The sequence below is a fragment of the Rhinolophus sinicus genome, linkage group LG05 (assembly GCF_036562045.2).
Source record: "Rhinolophus sinicus isolate RSC01 linkage group LG05, ASM3656204v1, whole genome shotgun sequence".
Classification (NCBI taxonomy): domain Eukaryota; kingdom Metazoa; phylum Chordata; class Mammalia; order Chiroptera; family Rhinolophidae; genus Rhinolophus; species Rhinolophus sinicus.
This window is the reverse complement of record NC_133755.1, coordinates 135,530,080-135,556,726: the sequence shown is the minus strand read 5'-3', so window position 1 is coordinate 135,556,726 and position 26,647 is coordinate 135,530,080. Positions and strand designations below refer to the sequence as shown.

Genomic DNA, 26,647 nt, shown 5'->3' with positions numbered 1-26,647 from the left:
GCCTTATACTAATTTTTTTTAAATGTTGCAAAAACGAATGTTGCTTGAAATATTTTAACTTTGTAGTTTAGATGTACATAGAAGTTGCTAAAATAGTACCGAGAGGACCCAAGTGCCCGTGACCCAGATTTCCCCAATGTTAACATCTTCCATCATTACAGCACAATTTTCAAAACCTAGAAACTATCACTAGTATAGTACTATTAACTAACCTACACACCTTATTTAGTCAGTTTTTTCACTCAATGTCTCTTTTCTGTGCCAGGGCCCACGCTGTATTTCGTTGTCATGCCTCCTTAGTCCCATTCAGTCTGTGACAGTGTCTCAGTTTTTCCTTGCCTTTCAATGACCTTGACACTGTTGAAGAGGTCTGGCCAGTTATTCTGTAGAATGTCCCTCATTTTTAGTTTGTCTAATATTTTCTCATGACTAGAATGAGGTTATGCACTTTTGGCAAGAATAGCCCGAGTGTGATGTTGTGCCCCTTCTCAGTGCATAATTAGGGGGTACATGGTGGCTACGTCTTATTCCTGGTGACATCAATTAGGATCACCTGGTTAGGTGGCATCTGCCTGATGTCTCCACTGTAAAGTTACTATTTTTCCCCCTTGAAAATTACCTTATAATTTAACAAGTTATATTTTGCCTAAATTAAAATACATATTTAAATGCCACCTTTTAGAAAAGTATTTGAGACAAATTATAATACAAGATATATACAAATAAGGTTCTTGTGTGTCCTATTTCAACAAATAGTCCTTACTGGTTTCGTAAGCCTGGAAGAGGTCCTGTTTTATTAGGTTGGTGCAAAAGTAATTGTGGTTTAAAAGGTTAAAAATAATTGCAAAAACCACAATTAACTTTTGCACCAACCTAATACTTTCTTAAATCCAGTCATCGCGAGGTTCTACCAATTCTACCTTTTACCTCGTCTCCAGCCTCACCATTTTCATAATTTGTCTCCCTGACTCCAAGTCTTGCTCCTCTTAAATTCTATCTACTCATTAACTCCAGAGTGAGCTTTAGGCAAATAGTAATATCAGGTCGCCTCCAGCTTTGAGCCTTTAGTGGCTTCCCACGACCCTTAGGCAGAGATGATCTATGCAGCAAAGCCTGAAATGGGCCCTTCCGATGAACTGGTGATAAAATGATCCCCTGGGAAGCTGAACAAGTTAATCTCCCACCTGCAAATCAGAACCAACTGGGGAGCTTGTTAAAAATATAATCCACAGGATCCCACCCACAGAGATTCTGACTCAGAAGAGGAACCTGGGATCTGCACTGTAACAAGTTTCCCTGGTGACTCAGATATGGGGTCAGCTGAGGAATCACTGATTAAACACCAAAATGATACTAGTTCTTAGGGGGAGCCATGAGAAAAATGTTTTCTAGTTTGAAAATTCCTGTAATGCTGTTGCAACCCTGCCATGATTATTAAATGTACCTAAATTTATTTAAAATTATATTAAATTTTAAAATCAGCTACATGAGAAGTCCTGATATATTCTAACGTCTGTTGAATTTGCACATATTACAAGAATGCCATAATTTTTCTTAAGAAAGGTGGTCATTTTATTTCCTAAGATTCATTAAATTTAACTCCCTAGTGGTTGGTATGGGTATAATCCTTCTTATTGTCCTATTTTAAAGATCCCAACCAGTGCAGTGTCCAGCTAAGCCATTCACCAAGCTCTGGTCCCCACATGTTGAAATGCAGGCAAGGCGCTGTAGAGTGCAGGACTCGCTAAACTTCATGTTGGCACCCAAGGTTGGAAGACAAATACAGTCAGTTCCAGTGCTAAATAGGTCTTCTCAGTCATTCCCAATATTTTCAAATTTAAAAATAATTAAGTAATTTTAAAAACTCAAGCAATTATTAAGTTTATATTATACTTGTATAGGGGTGAAGACATTCCAAAACCCCTATGTCCAACTACGTAAGCCTCAGCATAATTCCCAACAGAAATCCTTAGCCTCGTATTGATAGGCAAAACACATAGAACACCAATGAGATTTTAAGTCAAATTAAATATATACTAACACATATTTCGTCTCCCAACAAAATAAGAGGACTGGCGTATCATCAGACTTTTTCACAGTCAACATAGACCTCCCTCCACTCTGGTCTTGCAGGTTTTGCAGTTGAAAGTATAGGGGAAATGCAGGCAGAAAGAGGAGATGGGGACCCTCACGTCAATATGTACTGGCCTGTGATAGGCTGTAACTACTTGGCTCTATGTTCCCCCACTTTGGATCAGAACCACATGCAACAGACAAGATGCCTTCCTCTCGGGCCGAGGGCTAATGCCTTTACCACCTTTTCCTTTGTTAGTTTTTCCTTGTGACAAATGTATATTTTTTTAACTCTCGAGAAAAACTTAAATTATGACAAAATCTTGACTAAGGAATGAAGTTTCCTTTGGTAACACTTTCTGTGTTGGTTAACAAATGAGGGAAATATTATAGGGATTGAGCTAGATCTTTATCATCAACTCTGACCATATGCAAAACAAAGAATGGAAAGTGCATGAAGTGTGACACCTTTGAAAATTCAATATTCTGCTATGTTACACTATTTCCTTTTGAGTGTGGAGTCTAAAATGTAAATCCAATAAGCGCCAAGTGAGGGAGTCATAAAATCAATGGGGAGAACTAGGCAGGGGTTTCTCCAGTTGCCACTTTTATCCTTTGTGGAGCTTTTCATTGGAGATTCCTACAGCATTTTTATTATAAGGTAATTGATCGAGTGGTTACCACAGCACCAAACCACACTGCATTTTATTCGTTTGGAGTGTGTATCTTGGAAGAATTCTGGGCATCTTTTAAAGTTAAACAAGACAACTAAAAGTAGAAACCAGAAAGCTTCAAAGGAGCGGAGAAAGTGATGGCTAAGCACCTGGATGAACCGCTGGAGTTGAACGCTAAGTCCCTGGATGATCTTGGGTAAATTACCCTCAACTTTAGCAGCCACAGCATCTTTAGCCACAACATAAAACTACTGCTTACCTCCAAGGGCTATTCTATCCCCCTGGATTCACTGAACAAGTGCCACCCCCCCACCCCCCTGCCGTCTAAGGACAGTCTTCTCCTCTAGTTGGTGTCTCTGTGTACGCCTTCCCATTAGGGTCCAGGTTTCTGCTCTGTGACCTACACTGGTGACTGCTGAGGTTCAACAGGCCCGTCATGTGCCCCTGGGAACAGCATTCTGTCATCCACAACCTGGCACCAGCCTGGTGCTTCCACGTTTTCCTTACTCCGCAGCTTCTTCATCCTGACCTCAGGCTCCAAACAGTTCTCTGTCCTCCCAGAATCTCTGAATTTCTTCAGTGGGCCCCTTAAGGCTTCCTGCAAACTGTCTGCAGGCTGTGGAGAGCTGCAACTGCCTCGGGCCCATGTGTCAAGCCCACTTCTTCAGGGAAGCACCATGGCAGATGAGCCAACCAGCCGGATGTGCCAACCTCCTAGGGATGCAAAGGGGTGCAGACAAAAGCCCTTTGCTTTTGTCTCCACCTATTTACCATGGCTCCTGGACATTGACCCAAAGAGGGCTGGTTAGAGCCCACGTGTCTCACTGCCAGCTTCCCTCCCTCTATTTTCCCTCCTCTTTCACACATGCCACCTACCCTATATCAGAGGCTGATTTCTCTCTATCCCTGCCTTTTATTATGATCTGGTCCACAGGACAGCTCTCAAAGAAATTTCCTGCAGACCCAAACCTATGTGAGATGTGAATGGCAGGGTATTGAATCTTTCTCTTTGTATTCCTGCTGTGGTATTCCTAATCCTCCCCCCAGGCAAGCCAGATATTTCTAGTCAGAAAATGCAAATCTGCATGTTAATACAGAGGGTGCCAAAAAAATGTATAAACATTTTAAGAAAGGGAAAAAACTGTATTAAAATTGTAATACTCAATATATACCAATAACAAAAGATGAATACAAGTCACGTTTGACTTCTGCAACTACAAGAGATGCTCAATGTGGTTACCATCAGCATAATTTTAATATAGTTTTTTCCTTTCTTAAAATGTGTATACATTTTTTGGACACCCTCTGTATATTTGAAAGAACATACATGTTGTTCAGAAAAACCTCTTCTTGTAACAGTTTCTCTCTCCGCCTCACATTTCCTCTCTCCTGATGAAACAGGGCTGAAGAGTTTCCCTGAAAAGAATAGCTTAAACTGGGAACTTGGGGGTGGGGGAGAGGTGGCGGGAGAACACAAGGAGAAAGCGGATAGTTAAGGGTGCAGCAAACCATGTGTGTGGCTTTTTGCTTTATCATATCAACTCCTGTTTGTTGTCATGTGTACAACCTAAGACGACTAGATGAAAACACGCACAATCTCTTCTTTAAATTCTATTTCAGAAGATAATACATCCTGTGCTGTAAGAACTGCAGAAGAATTTCAAACCTCTCACAGCTGCAGAAAGGTCTTTTGCTACCTAGTGGTTCATCACTACCCAGAAAAGATTCTGAGCATTCTCAACCATAGTTCTATGAAATATTTCATGAAATTCTTTATACAGATATTTTATTGAACTCTTTCTAAGGCATAATACTGTAGGCATGATAGAGATGATTAAGTCAGGGCCTGCAAGTTAGGAATGTACAGTCTAGTGAGAGGGCAGAGAGGGGAGATGAGCAGCTACACAATTAGCTGTGAAACAATGGAAAACAACGTGCTATGGAAGTGCCAAGGTGGATTGTAAAGGACACTTGTCATGTGATTCCATGTAGGCAACACTGAGCCATGTGCTAGAAAATGTACAAAATGTTTTACAGCCAGTGCAGAAGTGGCCTCCATGAGTTTGAGTTCTAATGATCACTAATAAAACCACTTTGAACCAAACCATCATGGTTCAAGTCCATTGGCTTCTGACCAAATGGAGGAGGTTGAAGTGGTAGCAAGACCCGCAGACTGAATGGCACATCGCTAGGCCACGCTTTGTTAGAAGCATGGTGGACAGGAGTCAGGAATAGACAACAAGAGCTGGCACAGAAACCGGCTGCAGTTCTACGTGGTGTTCTAAGCCACTGAGAGAGCATAGACATGTGCTTTGGAAACAAGGTAAGTGGAGGGTAAGGTTGCTATTGTGCTATGAAACTTGAGACCACACTCTTTATCCCTGGAATTTTCATATAGATGGAAGGCAGAAAGGGGTCTACAGAGAGCACTGATCAAAAGGAGAGCACAATGAATGAGGAACGCGAGCAAGAATACGCAAACCTGGAGACCGCTGACATTACTAAGTATTGGATCCAGAAATTGTTGTGGATTTGACAGATCCTTTTGGAAAGAAGATGAGGGAGTCAAAAACTAGAAAAGGCACCTTTGGAGGGAAGCTACCGTGTTTCCCCGAAAGTAAGACCTACCGGACCATCAGCTCTAATACGTCTTTCGGAACAAAAATTAATATAAGATGCAGTTTTACATTATATTATATTATATTATATTATATTATATTATATTATATTATATTATACCCGGTCTTATATTAAAATAAGACCGGGTCTTATATTAATTTTTGCTCCAAAAGACACATTAGAGCTGATGGTCCAGTAGGTCTTATTTTCAGGGAAACACGGTAATAAATCTAGTGGGAGATATCAAGCAAAATTTAGAAGAACCACCCCAAATATTCATTGGGAAAATGTTGCTAGGAACATGGAAATTAAAATAGATCCATTTAAATAAACACCTAAGGGTCTCTTATTTCACATCCTGTGCAGGGAGCTGGCAGAGCTCTATCATGGTGACCAGGGTACAACTCGGCCTGGAATATGGCCAATGGACTTTCCTCCCTTGGACCGTAATCTGACAGCAGGAGTAATATGCTTAGGAAACTATTGTTCTGCCCAAAGTCTAGAAAAAAGGTGAGTCAAGGGGCCAGGTACGTGAGGATGAGTTGGACCTGTCCAGGGAAGGGGACACTGATTCTGGGTATTTTGTCCCCATACATTGGTGTTCTGGCTTGCCATTCAGATCTGACAACCCAGACAATCTGAAGTATGAGTAAACAAAGCAAAATGCAAGGCCACAAAAGAAAGTAGAGAATTGGGATTTTATTGAAAATATAGGGACAGGAACTGGGCCAATGAAAATTCTTGCCATATACCATAAATATAGAAAGAATGTGGGGGGGAAAATCTGTGACACAAAAATTAACTAGAAAGAATAAAATCTAAATGGTGAATTTGGACATTAAGAGAAGAAAGCAGAACAAAACTTAAACCAAGCATTGTATTGGAGTCAGCTTTCTGTGTGTTCGTTACATTGGCTCATAGGAACAAGTATGGAGATCTGATGGGTAGAAAACTTTGTAGCCTGCCCGCTGGTATAAGGACAAAGACTCAGAAAACGTTTCTTGACTCTACCATCAGAGGAAGTGGGGTGTTGTTTGTACACAATTTCTTATTGGTTTAATAAATTTAATAAATTGGTCTATGGCAGAAGATGACAAGATCTGGGTATCAAGGTCAAACCTCCTCCCCCCGCCCAACACACAAAGTGATGCAGCCGAAGAGATGCCACAGAAGGAAATGTACAACCTAGAAAGGATGCCCTGCAGCAAAGTGGAGCATCAGAAAGGCCAGGGGTCTGAGGACAAATAACAAAATCTTACCCCAGAGGGTAGAAAATCGATTGAGAATATTAAGAGAGGCTTGACACAGTCCTCAGGCAGTGCATGTCACCTGTCTAGACCTCCGATTCACATCTATAAAATAAGGAAGCCACATTAGACAATCTCTGAGATCACAGCCAGCATGAAAATTTCATTACTAAATGATATGTAAGAATCAGCAGAAAGCTGAAGAATTAGACAAAAGCAGAGTTATCATGAATGTGTTCTGTGACAAACTACATTCAAAGTAATAAAAAGCCCCTGTGCCAAGATAGAGTTTGACAAAAGAAAAAGAAAAGGAAAAAAAAAGGAGCAGCATGTGATTTATGCACAAAGATTTGTTAAAGCTGGTTCAACGGGATCATGAGGAGGAAGCTCCAGTGCATGAAAAGGTTGATGGAAGGGAGACAAAGTGAAAGGAAAAATAATTTGAGACCTTGTATTTAAAATGAATTCATGTTGAATATCGCTAAAATTTTCACTGGTTTGAGGGGTGAAAGAAGAAATGCAAAATTGTCTAATAAATTTTTCTACAAAGTGAGCACAATTTTAAAGCACGTCACAAATACACAGTCGTTACTATTTTTGTTATCATTAAACTAGCTCAGTGGGAACACAGATTTTTTGAATTCTGAGGCACTCAGCACTTACTTGGGGACATTTGAATATATGCTACGAAAGCAGCCGTTGACAACCAAAATCATAGCTGGGCTCTTGAAACAAGGTGACAAAATAATAATCCTGAAATAATGATGGTAAAGTTTAGGAGGACCAAAAAGCTCTAAATGCAGAGGAACAAGCAGAAGGTATCAGAAGAGCTTAAATTTTTAGTGTCTTTTAGGTCATTAATAGTATGAATATTAGCACAAGTTTATGAAAGGTTTTAGCTGAGTTCTTAGAAATCTATCATGCTTTCATCAAAAGAGAACGCGTTTCAAAACTGCAATAAATTATAATAATGCTATTGTCAAACATCTGAGCTATTAGATAGCGCTAACGCTTGTTTCTTGAGAATGTGCGCCAATTTTCTTGGAATTAGAGTATTTAGTTATCTTCCTGGTGCTTCCATCTCGCTCCTGTCATCTTTGCAAAGATCATCAATAAGAATATGATAAAAGTTTTCCTGCATTAAAGGGAGCCTACACTGCTGCACTCTCTCTGCTGTCATGATGATGGGCAGTTGCAGGAAGCCAAGAAGTCACCTAAATGTTTAATGAGGCAGGAAAGTCATTCTTCAGTTGTAATGCAGAACCACCAGACAGCCTGAAAAGATCACCTCTGTTTGTTTTAAACTGGGAATAGATTGCTGAATATTTAATGAGTGCCACAGTATTCAGCTCTGTGAGGGGCCAAGCAAGGGTCAGGTTATGGCTGCCTGCTGCTCCCTGCAATTTCAGATTCCCAACGGTTTATTACAGGTGGGAGATATCAAGGTCAAACCAAGACAGTCTCCAGCAGAACCCTTTGTGGCACTGTCTACGTGGAAAGAGAAATGGGAGGTCGCATGGCTGTCCTGGTGAAGCAGTTAAGAATTAGGTGCAATCTTTCAGGAAAACAGAAGTGGGCCTCACATTCATCACTCTTAACCACAAAGGTCCGGGGAAGAACGATCGTGTTAGGAAACAGAAGCAATCAAAGATCCAATCAAAGATTTTGTGATTATGCTGGAAAAGAGAATTTGGACCTGTTGATTCCATTATGGTTTTAAGTACCCTCTACTACCTGAACAATCCTAGTCCAAAAACAAAGAGTACTTTTGTGCACAATTCCCTCATAGTCAGTTTCAATCTTTAACTGATTTAGAATCTATTGCAATAATACGGGTGAGAATTGACAGTGGCTTGGACAAACATGGTGGCAACAGAAGTGGAACCAAGAGGCATTTGTTGATTGGATGTAGATTATAAATTTTTTTAAAAAGCATCAAGAATGAATCTAAGATTTTGGCCAAACCATCTTGGCCAGATCATTTACTACTGTGTTTCCCCAAAAATAAGACCTATCCCAAAAATAAGCCCCAGTTAAGATCGTCAGCCAGACGGTCGCATTTAGTACATTATGACGAGGTTCCAGAAGAAGATGACATGACTGTATTTGAATAAATGTAGATTGTTGTACATGAAAAAATAAGATATCCCCTGAAAACATGCCCTAATGCATCTTTTGGAGCAAAAATTAATATAAGACCCCGTCTTATTTTCGGGGAAAAACAGTAAGATGGAAAAGGAGTGAGAAAAGCAGTTTTAAGAGGAAAATAAAGAGTACAGTTTTAAATGATGTTAAATTTCAAATGCCCTTTAGACAACTCGACCTAGATATCTACTGGACAGTTGTATATACTGAGCTGTCAGTCTGAGTCAAGTTATTGGGATTCACTACTGTAACAATGGGATATAAATAGATAAAATTACCTAGGGAGTGTAGAGAGAGAATAGAAGAGTTCTGAAGACTGAGCCCTGAGGCACTTCAACATGCAGTGGTCAGGAAGTTGAAAAGAATCCTACGAAGACTGAGGACTTGGTTCTTCAATTTATCCCTTCATGACTGCAAGATGTCTGCAGACATAAGAGTATCTGACTGAAGAAGAGTGACATAGATGAGGAACAGCGACCTTGCTTCTCACAGGTCTCTTTTTTCGTAGACCAGGTAGAAAATTTTTCCAGCGGACTTCCCCTCCGTCCCATGGGTGAGGATTCTGTCACATGTTCTTGATGGAAGATAGGCTGGCAAAGTGAGCATCTGGCATTTTCAAACCCTATGACAAGGAAGACATGACGATTAGCCTTTGGGTTGGCCAGCAATAGTGCCAGCCCCAAAGATAGAGATACTGATCAATTTTAGACAAAATTCACAATATAAATTTCAAATTTTAAAAGAGAACCACTGAAAAATAGAAATAAAGTGAATAGCTTCCTTATTTTGAATGGAAATGAAGGACAATTTAGGAAACTGAGATTCAGAGAGGATAAGTGACTTGTCCAAGGTCAAGCAGTTAAGGTAAAGAGAGAACTAGTTCTCTAGATCCAGAGGCCTAATCCAGGACTTTCTCCACAAAAATGGCCACTCCTTTGATTTGTTGTTCTTAGAGTTATACCCCGTGGTTTTATTACTACCATAAGTGAATAGTCTTTCTATGTTACACACACACACACACACCAATCTCCTGATTCATTGTCATAAGGCATTTATTTTTCAGGAGCATTGATACAGTTATATTGTGCTGTCAGTCCTCCCTCCCATCTTCCTTGCACCAAAACCATGCATTCATACAGTATTCAATGAGGACTAATGGAGAAGTCAGTGCCCAGGCACTAGAGAAAGCTGATAGGTCCATATGAATATAGAGTCTATGACCTTGGTATCAGCTTTACCAACCATCGAATTCTCAGATCTCTCAGACTCACCACTATCCATCTTGTTTTCCATGCTTATCATCTTAGAGTCACTGTTCAACTGCTATCCATTCTCTCTCTCTTTTTTTTTTTTACTTCAATCGTGTTTCTTTTTTTATCATGGTAAAATATACATAACCTAAAATTGCACATTTTAACCATTTTAGTGTACAATTCAGTGTTATTAAGTACATTCATATTCTTGTGTAACCATCACCACTGTCTCCAGAACTTTTTAATCACTCAAACTCTGTATCCATTCAAAATAACTCCCCATTCCCTCCTCCCACCAGCTCCATGATAACCACTATTCCACTTTCTGTCCCTATGAATTCACCTATTCTAGTTGCCTCATATAAGCAGTACCATGCAATATTTATGATTTTGTGTGGGGCCATGTTGTAGTAGGTATCAGAATTTCAATCCTTTTTATGGCTGAATAATATTCCATTGTATGTACATACAACATTTTATTTACACATTCATCTGTTGTTGGATCCTTGGGTTGCTTCTACCTTTTTGTCATCCATTCTTTACATCACCAAGACCGGAGAATTTGTCCTCTCTTTCATTATTCTTATTTGGCCAGCCCCTAATTGTTTCTGGCTTGTTTCCCTAGAAACCTCTTTACTGAACTTACCACCTGCAAACTACCCCTAGGCTCCTTGAATTGGTCTCATTCCCTCTTTCTCAGATACAAGTCTTCTCTTTCTCACATATGATTTTCAACACTTTATTTTCCAACTGAAAAGGTAACTCTAGGTTGCTTTTCAATTCACACATCTAATGACAACCAGTGACAAACTCCCTTTCTCCATTGCCCCGATTCAACGGGATTTATTTCAGCCTATACTCTGGTTCATGCAAACCAAATATTTAACCAATATTCACATGTTACCTATCCATTCTAATAAAATAGATCTTTCTACCTAGGTGGAATCCCTCTGTTTTTCTCTTTCCAGTCATCTTCTCAAATGTACCTAAAATATTTCCTTAAATGTCCATAAATCATTTTCCTTAAGAGTCTATGACAAGTCCCAGTTGTCACTAATTGTACCAAAAATGTCCTTGGTGTTTATAAGTAGATCTGCCTATTTGTGGAAATCTGATAGATGGACATAGATGGAGCTAACTGTAAATAGCTACATGGTTATTGTGGAACAGGAACTTGGGTTAAGGGCGTAGTAACCATGGTTTTTATTTTATAATGTTTGGACATCTTGGGGGCCTTTCTGGTGGGAAGAGAAGTCCCTTCTAGGGCTAGCTAATTCCTGGAGATCATGAATAACTCATCTGCAAATCTGTTTTTCATATACAAACTGATCAATTCCAAGTCCACCTCCCCAACCACCTCCTTTATTTAACTCTCACACACCAAGCCACATTTCCCCTAAATTAACCCAGGGCCAGATACCAGAAAACCAGAGACCACTCCTATAGCTCAGAGCCCACTGACATATTTCAAACTAGCTAATCCTAAACTGTTTCCCCTGTCCCGCCTTGGCCTTTCTTGCAGGAAATACAATCAAGGCTCTGGGCCATGCTTTCTTTTCACTCTTCTGCCTTCTGAACAAAGCTGCTGCTTCCCCATGTGGCCCTGCGTGACCTGACCCCCGCCTTCTTGGGAACTGTCAGTAATAAATTCCTCTTTCAATGGTAATTGTCTCTTGCATTGTCACTCAGTCACCTCCATAAATTAAAAATCTTGAGGGTACAACTGAGACAAAGGGCCAGTCAAAACCACCACTGGTATCCATACGTACTGAAGGGGAGCGAGAGTACTTACAGCAAAGTTTCTTCTCTCAACTTCTCCCACCTAAACAGAATCCCAATCCATGCTATGCAGAAAAGAGTTAACATTAACAGGCCTAATCTTATGTTTCAAAACGTCTGTTTACAAAGTTGGCCCTTGGCTGGCGTCTGGGAACTTAGATTTGGGGACGGTTTCCACCATGAACTACTACTAAGAGTGGCACATTGCACACTATGGAAAACAGTATGGAGGTTCCTCAAAAAATTAAGAATAGAGCTACCATATGCCCCAGCAATCCCTCTCCTGGGTATCTACCCAAAAATGTGAACACATTTATCCATAAAGATATATGTATCCCTATGTTCACTGGAGCATTATTCACGGTGGCCAAGACATGGAAACCGAAGTGTCCTTTGATAAGTGATTGGATAAAGAAGATGTGGTACATATATACAATGGAATACTACTCAGCTGTAAGAAAAGATGAAATACCACCATGTGTAACAATATGGACAGATCTTGAGATTATCATGTTAAGTGAAATAAATCAGACAGAAAAAGTTGAGAACCATATGATGTCACTCATATGTGAAATATAAAACTGAAAGCAAGAAATGAACAAGACAAACAAAAACTCACAGAAACAGATAACAGTTTAGTGGCTACCAGAGGGTAAGGGGGACGGGGCTGGAGGTAGAGAGGGAAAAGGGGGGTCAAATACATGGTGATGGAAGGAGAACTGACTCTGGGTGGTGAACACACAATGCAATGTATAGATTATATATTATAGAAATGTACACTTGACACCTATATAATTTTACTAACCAATCTCACCCCACAAAATTTAATTAAAAAAAGAGTAGGTCATTGTGTCTGAACTATTTATACAAACAATGTGGTTTATGATGAACACATACTCTCCTTCTGGGAGTTTGGTATTTGGATATCTGCCAGGCAGAGGGTGCCCCCAATAAAAACCCTGGGCACTGAGTCTCTAATGAACTTCTCTGGTTTGCAGCATCACGTATGTTATCACAACTCATTGTTGGGAGAATTCGGCACATCGTACGCAGCTCCACTGGGAGAGGATGCTTGGAAGCTGACACCTGGACTCCCTGGATTTGCCCCATGTACTTTTTCCCTTTTCTGATTGTGCTTGGTATTCTTCTGCTGTAGTAAATCATAGCCATGAGTACAACTGTGAGCTAAGTCCTATGAGTCATGATAGCCATTCTTCCAGTTCAGATGCTGTAATTTTTCCTTACTTTTCTAATCAAAGCAATTCTGGTCCATGGCCATCATTCACTAAGGCCGATATATACTGTTGTCATTTTTGAGATTCCTTGCTCTTCCTACAATTGTGGAAGAGCCCTGCAAGAAATTCTCAGTCTGTGGCTGCGGCTATTGCACTACAGATTCTTTTCTTGTGGCCCAGGCTCTCTTCAGTAGTGTCCCTCTCAGCGTGCTTCCTGTTGTCCACAAGCTGACATAAGGATATTCCACTCCAACCTCTCCCACCCCTGCACCAAAGTCCAGACAACTCCAGGATAATGTAGGTTCTAGAGATTCCATCTCAGCCCCTCCTATCTTGAAGAGTATACCCTCCCTCTCCCTGTCAGACAATTAACTGAAATTCTTGCTCCTGTTGAGTTTGATAGCCAGTCCGTGATGACTGTAAATTGCTTCTAGGGCCTTATGGATCCCAGAGTGCAAGAGCAGAGCTAATCCCTGATGTATGGAGTTAAGGGTGTGTGTGTGTGTGTGTGTGTGTGTGTGTGTGTTAAGGAAGAAGAGGGGATAAAAGAATAAGCTCTTCCTCTACTCATAGCATTTCTGACACCTGAATGTGTGAGGGTTTTTTGTTTTTGTTTTTTTTTCACAAAAACCCCACACACATATATACTGGGATGCCAAAAGAACTTAAAAATGTATACATATTTTAAGAGATGTTATCTTAAAATGTGTATACATTTTTTGGCACCCTCTATATTTCTTATTATATCACAGTGTCAAGGATATTAACTATTTATTCTTTGCATCTTCTACAACAGTATGAATAAAGCAGAAAAACAGTATATCAATTGGTTATCCTGCTATAAAAATAGTAAACTTTTTAAAGGAACATTCTGACCAAAGACATATTAATACCAGTGAGCAATTTTTCTTCAATATAACCTCTCTGCTACTACTAACAGACAATTCACTGACTCAACCTCTCTCTAATACATAATCTCCACAGGATATCTCCAGTCTATTCCTTGTTTATAACATCCACAGACAGCAACTTGCAACAACAACTTATGACTGAGAAAAGAGATTTCTAACTGAAACAACTGCTGGCAATAGAGGGATTAGATTAATTCTGGAAGATTAACAATCACAAATAACAAGCACAAAGGCATATTGACTCAGATATATTTGATGCAGGCATCCCAATTCCTGTTGAGAGACTGGGCAAAAGGATTGACATTTCTCTGCATCGACTCTAGAAGGCCAAGAAGAGGGACCCCTAGGACCTCACGCATAATACAAATCCTCAGGATTCTGCCCACAGGCCCCCTGTAGGGCCACTTGATGCTACTAACTGTACTTTAATAATTTCACTCTGGGCCTAAGGTGGATCTGCTTTGTGCCAGTTTTCTCTACAGAGAACACTAACACTGCTGAAGCATCCAGTGTAGTATTAAATATAAGGTAGGATTCTCTAAAGAAAGGAACCAGGACTTCTTGAATAAATAGCTGATTGTAGGACAGTGAAAATGCAGGATAAGCTGGGAGCATCTCTTAGTTCCAGAAAGGAAGGAAATGCTCAAAAATAAATGAATAAAAGTAAAAAAAGACAGGGTATGTCAAAGGGACTCAAGAGTGAACTTGAAAGAGTTCCCAATGGACAAAGCTGGAATAATATGAACAATGAAACAAATAACATAGCATTGGATTATAACCCAACGTATAACGTAAATATCCATGAGTCCATGCTGATATAAATGATTGAATGAATAAATGTGGGAGATGAGAATTTCAGATAATTTATATAGATACTCCACCCTTCATTAAGAGGAGCTTAATCTCTTTCCTCCTGGATTTAGTGACTTACTTCCAAAGGATGGACTATGGAAAGTGGCTGAGGTAACTTACAATGGCGCGACCTGGCCAACACACCTTGGCCAGGTGATCGAGGTCAACACCACCTGTGATAAGTCAAGTGCACCATATATATTCCTTGATATGATGTGATGAGAATGGCACTTTGTCTCTGTAGTGTTTGTTCCCAAAACCTCTTATCTCAATCTAGTCATAAGTAAATATCAAACAAATTAAAAATTGAGGGACAATCTACAAAATACCTGTGATATAATAAGGAAAGACTAAGAAACTGTCACAGACCAGAGGAGATTACAGACACATTATAACTACATGCAATGTGATAACTTGGATAGGACCCTGGACCAGAAAAAGGATAGTAGTGGAAGAGCTACTGAAATGTGAATAAAGTCTGTAGCTGAGTTAATAGTATTCCAGTGTTAATTTCTTAGTTTGCAAATATATTATGGTTATGTAAGATGTTAACATTAGGAGAAGCTGCGGAAGAGTATATAGGAACTCTGTGCTAGATTTGTGATTTTCTATGAATCTAAAATTATTTCAAAATAAAAGCTCTAAATATATATATTACATATATTATATAATATATGCATATTTTGTAATGTATAATGCATTGGCCACTGACTCAAGCAAACAAAACTGTCCTCTTCCTCCTGGTGTTTCTGTTTCATTTATTCCGAATCACTTCGCATGGAAGCTGAAACCTGATTCCTTAAAATCAACCAGGCAGGACAAATGGATCTAGAAGACAGCTTTCTCCTCTTGAACTGAACTGATTATTATAGAAACACTTCCAAAGCCACGGGCAGAGGCTGTGATTCCCTGGGAAAGCATCTGCCAAAGACGGGCAAATAAGAGCCATAGGTCAGAGTCAAGAAGGCTTCATCTCAGGTTTCTCTAATTAACAGTTTGCTTCCATGCCATAATTCAGCATAGAAGGAACCACAAAGAAATCAGCAGTCTCTGCCATTAAGAATTGCTAGTGAATGTGTTATTTGCAGCGATTAACACCTCTCAATTGTGAACTTTGGTAATTATTAATACTTCTATACTCCAACACCACCTTCGTTTTCCACTCCAATTATTTCTCAAACTCTCTTAACAATGCACATTTGGATTAATTTTACCTGTAAAATCAAATTTTAAAAACTCTTGTTCAAAAGCCACATGGGATCATTTCCTCAACTAACATCTATTTGAACAAAATAAAAACCGCCCTTTCACATGAGAATTAAAGATTTAAACATGTTAATAATCACACATAATTTCATACCATACATTTGCAACATATTTTTATACACCCGAATTCATCCTTACAATAACCCTTTCAGTTAGGCAGAGCAGACACTACCAGGGTGATGAGGCAAGTGACTGTGTCACGCTGGGATCTCAACAGCAGATGGGGCGGGGGGGTGGGGGAGAAGAGAAAGAAAGCTGTAGTGGGAGGGACTGGAGTTATGAGAATTGGTCTACCGCCCTAGAAGGAAAGCCATGGCACATGGTACAGAGAAGGGATGGACTGCAGCTTGGCCAAAAAACGTCTCATCTGGAGCTGGTGATGGTGGAAGGAGCATCATAGAACCTGTAGAAGCCCAGCTGATAACTAAGGTCCCCAAAGAGAGGGGGTCTGCAGGCCCTAGCTATATGCCAAGCCTCTGATCCCGGGCAGAATATTAACCAAAGCCAAGCAGAACACCTTCCCAAGGTACTTCTTACTCTGTCCCAGATTGCCTCTGGAATTACACAGAATTCAGTCTTCTGGAAACCTCAGGACCCTGGCTTAGCAGCCTGGAGAGACAGCTTGTAACAATTATTCCCCTTTCTCAAATGAACAAGTAGGTTAAGTGATTTAACCAAGGCACATTATCCAACCAGACTGCCTGTATTCAAATCCCTATTCCACCACTTCCTGGCATGTTAGCTTAGCTAGGGCGGGCTATATTGTGGTAGCAAGTAGACCCTCGAAGGCATAGTGGTTCGGAGTAGAAGTTGTTTTTATCTATGTGATACTCCAAGGAGGGGGTTCCTGACCGCTGGAAGTGAGGCAGGGGCCCAGGCTCCTTCCACCTGTGGCTCCGCCACCCCCACTGCCTCATTATCATCTGCATCCAGCAGGCAGAAGTTTGGAAGAACACGGAGGGGGCACTCCTGTTTCTAAAAAAATTTATTCTAGAAATGGCACATATTTCTCACATTCCATCAGCTGGTATTTTAGTTCAGTGGCCACTCTTACTACAAAAGAGGCTGGAAAATGTCAGCTGCCTCTGTGCCCAGAAAGAAACAGGTCTTGGGTGAGTGGTGTCTGCTATACTAGCTGTATGACCTTAGCAGAGTTACTTAGCATCTCTGTGCCTCATTTTTTTCTCAGCTATAACCTGGGGATTCTAACATAACCTGCCTGAAAGAGTTTCTATGAGGATTAAATGAGTTAATATATGGGAAGCATTTGCACAGTGCCATGTTCTCAGCAAGCACTTTGTAGATACTGGCTATTATTATCATCATCATCTTCTTCATTACGATTATTGAAAACTAGGTGGCTGGGATTTAAATCTCCAGCTTCTGACTCAGAATCCAGGGAGAATTTTTCCTGCTCTTCTAGACCACTGCTACAGTCTTAAACATCCCCATAAAATGATTCAGTTCTCAGCTTTTCTCCTGAAATACATATTGTTTCTCTAAAAAGCACAAATGAGAAAATCTGGTCACAGTAATTGGAAGCAACTGTTTGAGCTAATGAAAGGACATGGTAGCTTTATTTGATTTTCAAAGTAATATTTCAGGGTATTTTTCCTACTTGGAAATTTTCATTTCAATGAAAGACAGCATAGAAACGGCATGCTGGGGAGAACATTCAACTAAGGGCTCATTGATCCCTAGGCCTGGATTTTGAGGGGAGAATATACATATTTAATTTTTTTTTCAGAGAGTAGCTTAGTATCGCTTTCTACACATTCGTTTATCAAGGACATATTAAAGCAGCCATGGAGTGCTTACTCGATTATTCTTTGCCCCTCGAGCCTTTCGGCTAAAACAGATTATTACATCATTCCATTTTAGTTAATTTTATGTCATTTGCTTGAGTATTGAGAAGACTATCAGGAAATGAAAATTTCCTTCAGTGAAAAACCCGGATACTTTTCAATCAGGTAAATAAAAACAGAAGGGCAAATATCATCATTCATGAACAGTAAGTTTTTCATTCAATGTCCTTGAGCTATTTGACTACCTAATGTTGCTGTCTGCATATAAACTGGGGCTTTATTGTAAATGTACTATGATTATGACCGACTCTCAGCTGCCTGTGAATCTTGCCAATGGTCTGGTCTCCTTCATTATCTTTTCTCACTCATTGGATAGGAAAACCTGCAGCCCAGTTGATCTAGCCGAGCAAGACTGTTTTTGCTAATAATGTGTTATTGGGTTTGAAGCAGCAATTCATTCTCACCCAAAAGGAAGCATTAAACAAGTAGACCTTGAGGAGGTATAATTTGGTCATCTTGTTCACCTCCAAAGTCATGGAGGTAGAAAAAGAAAGCCTCCTCTCGCATTCTGGCCTAAATAAGCCACCTCTGTACTCAGGGAATTCCAGGAACAGAATATTTCAAGAATGTGCTGAAGGAAAGAATGCTGTGAAGTGCAGGTCTGGAAAGTGTCCTGGACAGTTTTCTGTGTACACCTCACCTTATTGGGTGACCACCCGAGGTCTCTGGGAGATGCATGAGGGGGCATTAGATAGAGTAATGTGGCAGGGACTGTGAGCTGTCTGCCAACATCTGCTCCCTGCTCTTTAAATGTAACAGAAAAAAACGTAGCTGTGTACATGGCTGCCTAGCAAGATTCCATGTCTCAGACGTCCTTGCAGTTCGGTGTGGCCATGTAACTAAGATTCCATGCAAAGAACATTAGCAGAAATGGTAAGTGCCATCTCCACGTCATCAAGGGAGCCTCTGCCACTCTCCTTTGCTCTTCCTGCAGGTTAGACCCTGAAGGCAGCAGTGACTCAGCTTTGACAACGTAGACAATGATAATGCCCTTGGGTCCTGCTCCTACCTTGTGGTCGGGGAACAGCAGCATCCCCTGGGAACTATTAGAAATACAGACTCTCAGGCCCCACCCAGACTTACTACTGTGTTTTAAATCTAGAGGAAAATTCAAAATTTTGCTTCAGTGATTTGGCAGACTATTTAAAGACTCCTGAAAGAAAACTTTTCATTCAACTGATCAGTCAATATTATTTGGGTACCTTCTGTTTACAAATTATGTTAGGCCCGCTGAGTGCTCATAGGTTTTTAAAACGTATACATGGGTTCTGAGATTGGAGGCTTGCAACCAGCCAGAGATCTGTGTATATACGTTTTACAAAAGAAGCTCTGTTAAGTATAAATGGGCCCAGAGAGAACAGGATGGAGAAGATAATTAATTTATTTAGCAAACAGCCATTTACCTTCTATATATCAGGCTCTGCCATGGAGAATTCAAAAGTGAATTTAAATACAAGGTTTCTCCCTCTAGATATTTCCAGATAATTTGAAAGTAAGAGGAGAAAATAACTAAAAATACTGTGTGTTATGAGCTACTAACTTCCATAGACGAAGAGGGAGACACCTACAGCCAAGGTAGAGTTGGGGAAAAACTTCTGGGAGAAAGAACCATTAAACTTGGTCTGAAGAATGACTTCCCCAGATAGAGAGAGGTTGTGGTTCTGGAAAAAAAGGACATTCAAGCTATAGAAGAAAGGATGTGCGAAGCCAGAGATTGGAAAAGGAACATTCCAGTGGAATGGCAAAACGTTTGTGTGTTGAAAGCAAAGAATAGGTATGTGGAGCAGGCCTGCGATCAGAAGAGTGGGGGAAATTCAGTCTGGAGATGCATGTAAATAGTTAACTGAGAATGAGGCTACACACCAGGCTAAGACATTTCAGCTGTTTAGATATTTAAACAAGATTGAGTTCATATGGGAAGTATCATTTAAGAACACAGTTTTGCCATTTCCTTTATAGATAAGATGCTGACCTTGAAACAACCTTTGAGCGTAGCTGGACAGGGCAGAGACCACAGTGTTCCGAACAGGCCAGTGGACGTCGGGAGGACGGGTTCAGGCTGGGCGTGTGGGGAAGGCAGCTGGGAGGGAGCTGCTCCAGACAGATCTAAGGGCCCCAGAGCTTTCCTTACTGTAGCTCTAATTTCATCTCCTACAATTCCTCTTGATTTCCAGTCTTGACTCCCAGTGACTTTCCATTAGGAACTCTCTCTCTTTTCCAGTTGCTGATGGTGTCCGAGTGGCCGGCACTTCTGGGATGAGGATCACTAGGTAGCAGTAGGAGCGACCTTTGGGTCCTAACGTCTCACTTGGTAAGTCTTTAAGCTGAGAAGAGTGCAGGTTTGTGGCAGGGTTTTAAGACTGATCCATTTGGGCGTACTTCCAGAGGAAGTTTAAAATAGGGTCTGACAAATGAGACCCTGTGGGACAGTGTCACACTAGTTATTTGTATTAGGAGAAATCTAAGCTTCAGTAATAAAGACACTCCAAAAACCATCACTTTAATAACAATAATAATAATAATAATAATAAAAGTTTCTTTCTCCCTCTGCATAGTACTTTCAAAGAGAGTGAGGCAGGTCAGTGGGATAGCTCTGCTCAAACGAGGCCTCAAGTTCATTCCAAGTCATGGCTCGGCCACCTCCTGGCCAGTGTGCCTCAAACTACAATGTGTCTGTGAATTCCCTAGGGATCCTGTTACAATGCAGATTCCATTTTACCGTGTTTCCCCAAAAATGAGATCTAGCTGGACCATCAGCTCTAGTGCGTCTTTTGGAGCAACCATTAATATAAGACCCGGTCTTAATTAAGTATAATATAAGACCGGGTCATATTAATGTTTGCTCCAAAAGACGCACTAGAGCTGATGGTCCGGCTAGGTCTTATTTTCGGGAAAACACAGTAGTAAGTCTGGGTGGGGCCTAAGAGTCTGTATTTCTAATAGTTCCCAGGGGATGCTTCTGTTTCCCAACCACAAGGCAGGAACAGGACCCAAGGGCATTATCATTGTATGTGTTGTCAAAACTGAGTCACTGCTGCCTTCAGGGTCTAACCTGCTGGAAGAGAAAAGGAAGGACTGGAAGGGAGAAGCATTGTGCAAATCAAAGATATGTGCGCGTGGTTGGCACAAGTCTATGCGAGTGATGCTACAGCTGAAAATAAACTCTCCTCCATTAACTTTTCCTTGGATATTTTCCAAACAGAAATAGTTTTTTTTTTTCCTCCCATAAGTTTCTAAAGCACTTGTTTTGTACTTTTGGCAAGTCAATTATCACTTCCACACTTTTCAAACTCAAGTATTTATACTCAGATTGACAATGGACCAGGATTTAGGCAAAACCATAGAATAAACATTGAACCTTTCTTAAGTTGTCAATTTTACTTAAATATTTGAAAGTATAATTTTAAATATTTATCTACATTTAAATAAGTGTTTTAATGTTAAATGTGGATTTATATGTACTAGAGTGCATATTTTGTATAATTTTTTTCAGGTAAACATGCAGCAGTCGGCTTCAAATTTTGATCCTGAACGTCCCTGAATTATACTCCTTGTTTGAGGGAGGTGGAGGGGACGTAGATGGGCAGATTTAACATATCTCTGGTTTAGTAAGAACCTAGTCTGCAGGAATCTTCATGTAACGCACACCATCACTGCTATTATTACATAGACCTTACAGTTTTTTTTGAAAAGGGGTGGTTATTTTCATTGGGAGGCAAGAAGCCTCCTGGAAGGAAATGCTTGAGACCTCGGTCCTATTTTTTCCGTGGTTCAAGATTATAGAAACATGTACTGATGGTCTGGGATGTTCCTGATAAAAGCCGGGTGGCAGGCGAGGGCTACAGGCCTCCTGTTAAACAGTCCTGTGAAGACAGGAAGTGGGCATGGCCTTTGGGTCAACTGTGAGAAAATCCTCCTTGAGACAACAGCTTGGTCCTCAGACTCCAACTGGTAAGGGGCCTTGGTGAAAACAAATGAGTACACTAAACGCTATCATATCATTCTGCCAATGTCAACTCCAGGCTATGGTTCTCCCTAAAATGAAAGGTTGTTGGGGAATATTGAAGATCCAACTGGTACTCTCATATAGCAAGTCCTTTCTACACTTGTTGTCATGGGGACAGCCTGCGGGGTCTCTGGTCCCGCTCCCCACATAAGCATGCAGGACGTGGTGAGGCCAAAAAGGAACACCCACGGAGCCATAGATAGGGGAGTCATACCACTATATTCTCGCTGGTGGCTGGGTTCAAGACACAGGAGGCAGGAGCCACACTATCTGCAACCCGCCATCCACTGCCAAACAATCTCACTTGCTAGCAATCCACTTCTCTGCAATCCACACTCCGCCGCTTGCTAGCTCAGCCACCATCTTCTTGCTAGCCCCCATTTTTTGCTAGCGTAGCCACAGCAGTTATTTAGTGGCCAATGGCTCACTGGTTACAGCTGATGGCCAACTAGCCACAGCTGATGACCATCCAATCGCAGTTGACGGCCATTTACTACCTGAGCCAACACCTTTCCACGTGAGGCCGAGGGCCTAGAAACTGTACTCCTGGCTCTGTCCCCACACTTGTTGTAAGAGGAGCCACCTATGTCTGTTGAAAGTCTAATACAGACCCACCTAGAGCCTTTACTTGAAGAGGAAGAAGTGGCAGTACTTGCAGAGATTCTTTTTTTTTTTTTTTTTTTTTTAATGTTAACTGCACTTTCTAACCCACTTCCTTTCCCTGGTCTTGTCCTTGATATGATTCTTTTTTAACAGAAGTTTCTGTTTGTTTGTTTTGTGCACCTCAGCTGATCATGTGAATCAAAGAGTCTAACGGGTGGAAGAGCCATGCTAGTTTTACAGACGTCTCCTTAAAACAACACTGAATGTTCTATGATTTGACTGACCTACCAACTGCTAATACCACAGTGAAACTAGTTTATAAGAAACCAGCTTTTTCTGTTTAAAAATCACTGCTTCACCCTGTTAATTTAGCAAGGAAAGGAACAACTGTGCCAATAAAAGGTTTCTACCTCTGTGTGAAAACAAAACAAAACACAACCACAACCCCTAGTTAATCTCTGTATTTAGCTGCCAAGTTAGATGACGATGATGAAGATAGATAAGCGTAGATGTGTGTGTACACTCGTATGTACACACACAGACACACAGTGCTCTTATACATGTCTCATTTAATACTAATTAAAATTTACATTACTTGGGGTAAAAACACCTCCTCCAGTGTTTTTTCTCCTAAATGCTCCAGAGAGTATGTAAAACAGGCTTCTAGATACTGTGGGTGGACAATCAAGGAAATTTATGAATGGATGAATTGACGATAGGGAATGTCATCGTTTGCTTTGCTCTTCCAAGAAATAAAGATTTGTTTTACATGAATACCAATAAAAAGCTGCTTCTCCAGGTTTTATAACATTATTTGCTTCACTAATACATTCACATTCCCAAACATAATTCTCCCAATTTAATGATAAGAAACCAATGGTAAAAGAGTTAGGAGATTATATCTCACTATGTGAAACAATTATCTTATGCAGGAATTCAATTTTGCTATGACTGCTGGAAAGGATCTCAATCTATGTCAATACAGATATGTGTAAGACTTAGCGGTTTTTCTGTCGATGCATTATCAGAATTCAAGACATGTCTCAATGTCCTTGGACGCAAAGGACACAGGAATAGGGAGTTAGATGTGCTTGCGGGAGAAGAAACAAACACATGCATGTGAGTATTTTACAGTAGGCTTTTCAAAGGTAACTGTTGGTTTAGGTAGCATGGCCTGTCATTGCAGAGCAACCTCTCTTCAGTCCCATATTCACAGAATCACATGCGTCTGTTGAAACATTTTGTTTCATGAAGCACTTCGGACTTTTGCCATAATGAGGATCTGTGAATCTGACAAGGTCAGTAAAGGTTATCAGTAAAGACCCAGAGTCTACAAATCAATGCTAGCCAACTGAGTTACAGGATTGCTATAATAAGAGCGCCAGCATCAGCAGAATTACAACCAACAAAGAAAAATAATGACTTTCTCAATCTGAGTGTAAAAAGTAACTGGCTCGTTAACAGGCAGCAACAGAACCAGCTGGCATGGATTGTGATTGCCAAGACTTCTCAGAAATGCCAAGTTTGTTTTATTCTTTATTATTATTTCTTAGCAGATAAGAACAAACCAATGAGAAAGTTTTGTTGAAAAGCATTCAGGTGTGGCTGCTCCTATCAGGCAGATCCTAAAGAAGATGTTTACTAAATAACATGAACAACAATATAATAAAACATGGCTAATAAATAATATTATTATCATTACTGGGAGTGTTAATGCACAGTAAATAAGAATTTTTAATAGATAATGCAATAATCATCATTATAATTAATGAGTCTGGGAATTGTTTTGATAAGAAAAGTACGTGGAGTAAAAGTTTGGGGATGATGGACTTAAATATCTTTTTCAAATCAACTTTGTTAGGTATAATTTACATACAACAAAATACATTCATTTTAGGTGTACAATTTTATGAGTTTGACAAATGTGTACAACCACGTGACCATCACCGCAATCAAATATAAAAATTTCTATCGTCCCCAAAAATTCTTTGTGCTGTTTTGCATTCAGTCCCTCTTCTCCCTGGCCTGAGCTAACCAGTAATCTGATTTCTGCCACTATAGATCAGTTTTGCCTTTTCTAGAATCTCATATAAATGGTACTGAGACAGGTTAGTTAACATGTTGTTAGGCAGACAGGAAAGATCCCCGGTGAAATAAGCAAAAGGCAACCATTCCACGTTCTGGAATGTCTCCTTCATTCCAGAACAAAGATATGAGAACACGCCTTGAGGTTAAAAAATTATCTCATAAGTCCTTTTTGACGGGACAAAGGAGCAGATCTGATAGATAGGAATGGGTTATTTCATTAATCCCTTTAGGGCAGGCAAACAGGACAAACCTGATGACGAATTCCATTAGAAGGCTCCGGCCCCTTCCCCAAGCAGGTGAGGGAAGGTATAAAAGCAAGAGCTTTTGCCTCAGTCACTGGGCACCCCCATTCGGGACCCCCTCCGCTAGGGAGCTCTGACCCTTTGCTTTCAATAAACTATCCTCTTTTTTAAAAAAAAAACTCCTCGCCTCTCCTTGGTCCTTGCATGAGCACTCACAAAGAAAATATCCTACATTAATACCATACATAAGTACAGTATGTGTCTGCCTTTTTTTATTCAGCTTAATGTTTTCGAGATTCATCCATTGTTTTTGCATAAAAAAGTGAATTTCATTGCCAAGTTGCTATCCAGTTGGCATAATTTATTTGTTGCTTCTGACTTGTAATGCAATGCAGTGAACTTGGTACTTCCTACTTTATTAACAATTAGCTGCTGAATTTTGTTTAAATGCATCTAAGTGGTATCACAGTGAAAATAGTGTCCAGATGGTTGGACTGACCATAATTGTGGTTAAACTGATACTGGCAAGTGACATTTAAAAGCTTAAAGAATTGAGTAAAGAATGAACATGGTACGATGATTCTTAGAGTTAGTATTACATCTTCAATATTATAGTAGGCACATACATGGCTTAAAGATTTTTCCTTTTTTGGAAAAGTCATTCTTTATTTCCCCTATTAGAAAAGGTTTCTTTTACATTTAAGCAATTTTCCTGCCTCATTGAATATTAAGAAACCATCTTAATATCACCTTCTGGCTTTTTATCCCTGCCCTTTGCAAGTTGGCACAACCCTTGTTCCTTAAGAACTCTGGATTTTTTATATAATTATTTTAAAGTTAAATCTTTGAATAATTTTATCACTTACAATGTTTAAAATTTTAAATATTTAAAACACAAAAGAATAAAAAAAATTAATGAGAAAAAAGTACCCAAAATCCCTAGCTTTGAGAAACTCTGATTATATGTCATCCGTATTTGTCAGTTAGTTCAGCAGACTTCACCAATTGACTTAAAAATCTAAATTCATCCATATAGATAAGAATTGGATCACAGTAGGCAAAAATGAAACAGCTAACTAGTTAAAAGTGCAATTATGGAAAATTTATTTATTTGATATTTTTATGTCACCAACAAGTTTGTGCAATAAGCACAATGTTTAAAATATACTTAGATAAAAAAGAATTGTCAACTGAAAAATTAGTAGAAAATTATGAGCTAGAATAAAGTCTTCTTGAATTTTTTTCTCATGAAAACAAAATTGAAAAGCAATTTGTGCTACCAAATCACTAGTGTTATATTTTTCAGAAAACGGGACAACACATTTTAATTGAGTAAGCCGAGACTCAGTGATAATGTGGTGAGAAAAGCAGATAGGTTCCTGGCTCTCACTGGGCTCACATTCTAGTGCAGGAATGAGAGAAGCCGCAGAAAATTAAAATTTAAAAAACATATATTTGATAATGTTAGAAATGAATAAGTAATATGAAGAAATATAAAGCAGAGTCAGGGGGTAGAGGATGACAGAGGCCATTTCAGATAGGGTGAACAGGAAAGGGCTCTCTGAAGACCTGAAGAAGTGAGGTAAGAGCTCTGTGACGATCTGGGAGAGAAAATGCCAGGCAGAGGGAAGAGCAAGGGCAGAGGCAGTTTATTTCTGAATTAGTATATGTGATTGCTATCAACTACTCAGTCAGGTCTGATTATGAGTTCTACAAATAATTGAAAATAACATAATCAGGCTGCAGACTGTCGTCTCTCTCTCTCTCTCTCTCTCTCTCTCTCTCACAC

General features: G+C 39.9%; 2 long non-coding RNA genes across 7 annotated transcripts in view; one reads left to right on the top strand and one right to left on the bottom strand.

Moving 5' to 3' along the window:
- The window catches only part of LOC109449098 (uncharacterized), a 133,723-nt gene that overhangs the window by 38,218 nt on the left and 68,858 nt on the right, over positions 1-26,647 (bottom strand). The gene's annotated exons all lie outside the window — the stretch shown is intronic.
- Positions 18,655-23,216, top strand: LOC141571887 (uncharacterized). The gene is made up of 3 exons (XR_012496942.1): positions 18,655-18,792; positions 20,141-20,230; positions 21,413-23,216. It is a non-coding gene; the product is annotated as an uncharacterized LOC141571887 (long non-coding RNA).